Source organism: Frankliniella occidentalis, unplaced genomic scaffold (genome assembly GCF_000697945.3).
Source record: "Frankliniella occidentalis isolate FOCC.00 unplaced genomic scaffold, Focc_3.1 Scaffold525, whole genome shotgun sequence".
NCBI classification, from domain to species: Eukaryota; Metazoa; Arthropoda; class Insecta; order Thysanoptera; family Thripidae; genus Frankliniella; species Frankliniella occidentalis.
In genome coordinates, this window is record NW_026267642.1 from 18,963 (window position 1) to 21,834 (window position 2,872).

Below are 2,872 nucleotides of genomic sequence, written 5' to 3' on the forward strand. Positions count from 1 at the left end.
GTTGCGTGTACCGCGGGGTGGCCTACCCTGAGGTTCGCAGGCGCCGAGCTCCCGGAATTTGCTGAATGAAGCTGACAACGCGGTGACGTTCGGAGGGCCGTCGTCGGCGTCCTGGAGCTGCCCGATGATGTGTCCGGTCGGCCTCGGCACCGCCAGAATGGAACTCGGGGTGTCAAACAACCGCCACCTAACGAATTTTAGCGATATCCGTGCCGTTCGGAGGGGCGTCGTCGGCGTCCTGGAGGTGCCCGATGACGCCCTCGACACCACCGGAATCGAACTCAGCGTGACAACTTACCCTCGCATATGAAATTTGATCGAGATCGGCGATCTGCCCCTCCCCCACCCGTCCCACCACAGCCAGGGCACACAGCGGCCCGCCACTTTTAGGCTATCTTCTAAATGCTGTAGCTCGTAAACGAGACCCATAATAACGACATCCGCCGTCGCTAACATTTAGATAAATGTTCAAAGAATAGTTTCCATCTGCCGTACGGTCAGTTTTGGATCCGGGCATACGAATGGTTTGCAACCGCGTAAAACCCTACAAAACCCGTTTTTGGCCGAATTGACTGTGATGACATGTCCAAAAGTAATTTTCGACGCCGAATTTGGATTCAGCTCGATTTTTTACGTCAGAAAACCGGTACGATCATCAAAATCGGACGTTTTTACGTGGAGTTACGGGAATTTAAAGATTTTCACTAAAAAGACCTAAAGAAAAAGCCTAAAAACTTCAAAATGCCATAACTCCTGAACCGTTTGTCCCACAGGGCTCAGATTTTTACTGAATACTCTTCTTTTAGTAGACAACTAATGGACAAATAACGGGCGAAATCGTCAAGGGTCACTTTTGACTCCTGTAAATTCGAAATGGAATGCCTCATCATCTGCTTTCACGATCCGTTCCTGAACGGAACTTTTTTTTCACCGGCGAGGCGGCACGCCGAACAAAGGGGCCGCCTTGACAAGGGTTGACAGGACGCCCATTACCGCAAAACCGCAGCTATCATAAGAAACCATAAGTGTCGAGTGACGAGGGTCGCCGGCCGGGCCCTAATAGCTACGTACAAAATTTTACACCCTCGCAAGGGACTAAAGTGGTGTGCACCCCTGGGGTGCAGGTTTCACCCCCTAAATCCTATGAGTGTGTGGCGCGGCGCGGCACGGCTCGGTAAGGGGTGGCCCGGCGGCGGCTCTAAGGGTTCCGCCCCGGCCTCGCTGCGTCGCGAGGTCCGCTGCCCCTAGCCGGGCCGTGCCGAGTCGCGCGCGGCGGGAACGGCGGGGCGGCGGCGGCGGCGGCGCGATGCGGTAGTAGCGGGCCCGGCGAACCCTAAAAACGCAGGTTGAAACCTGCCCCGTAGTTCCGAACCGGCCGGTAGGCAGCGCCACCGTAGGCGCTCCGCGGGTATAAATAAAGTGCTGCCGGGGCGGAGAGATCATTACTTCGCTTTGGCTTACACAGTTCACATCGATACAACTTGGTCTTCGCACCACTTCTTTTTGGTCTTCGAACCACAATCATGACTTCCAAACGCCCTTCTACCAAACCCTCTAAGCACCGGCTCTCCCCCGACGCACCGGACGCTGCCGCCTCTCGCTAAAAGAGAGCGGTGTCTGACGACCCTTACGCCCTGGTGAACGTCGATCCTGGCGCGGGTCTTGGAAAGGATGAAGGAGACTACGGTCCTCACCTTCCTTACGTCTTTTCTCCCCCTACCTTCAACTTCGGTCAGGTCACCGGTTTCGGCTATGCCCAGACTGCGCAGCATCTGGTTCTGGCCCTACTCCCCCTACTGGCTCCGTCCAGGAGGCCACTACCGCCCCTGGCTCCGTCCAGGAGGCCGCTACCACCCCTACTGCCCCTGGCTCTGACTCTGCCTCCGTCCCTGGCTCCGCTCCTGGCGCCGTCCAGGAGGCCACCACCACCACCCCTTCTGGCTCCGCCACTAGCTTCGCCCAGTTGTCTGCAACGGCCCCTGATCTCCCTGTGGACGGGTACGAACCTGTCTACTATGGTGCAGGGTACCATGTAGGTGATGTGTACGGCCGAAACCCAGTGGAGCCCTAGTTAGGAGACTCCAACGAAATTTGGAATCAGGCTTATGGTCCTGACGTTGATCCCATCGTTGAACCCTCAATCGAGCCTGCGGACCTACTTGTGCTCCCCATGCAGTCCTCCTACAAAGATTATAATTTGACACATTCAGCATCTAAAACTGTTAGGATTGGTCTGGATGTGTTCAACTTCACTCCATATGTTTTGCTTCTGGGAGATGTGAGAATGGGAGGGCAAAGAACTTGGATCAGAATGTCCACAGATGAGTTTGAAGATCTCATTTCAGATCCTATTCACAAAAAAGTTAAAGAAAGTCTGCGGGCTAAAACAGCTCTGGGGCCACTCACTTTGGGTGGAGTGTCAGTCAGTGTAACAGTCCATGAAAAAAATAACAAGTGGGCTCACGTTTGCATACAACGTTCAGATTCCCCTTTCAAAATAACTCTGGCTGAAACCTTATGGAACATGATGAATAAACTAAACTTTCTCTTCAATTACTCCCTCCACAAAAATTTATCTCGGGGTGTTAAGGCCAGAAGATATTTCCCTGACTACATAAGCAAATGTAAGGACATAGCCTTTGAAAAGGGATACAAAACTCCCTCCTCTATCCTAGACCTAAAAGCGGAGGAGAGAGAAACACTATTGAGTGAAATCTTTCAGAAAGACACCCCCGTTCCCTTCCCTGAAGTTCTCAAAAGAGAACTCATTTGCTACCACTTTGATTTCCTCAAAGAAAAACTGTTCTCAGCTATGAGACAGTAAGTGCATTTAAAAACACACACACAAAAACAAAAAAATACAAAACTAATA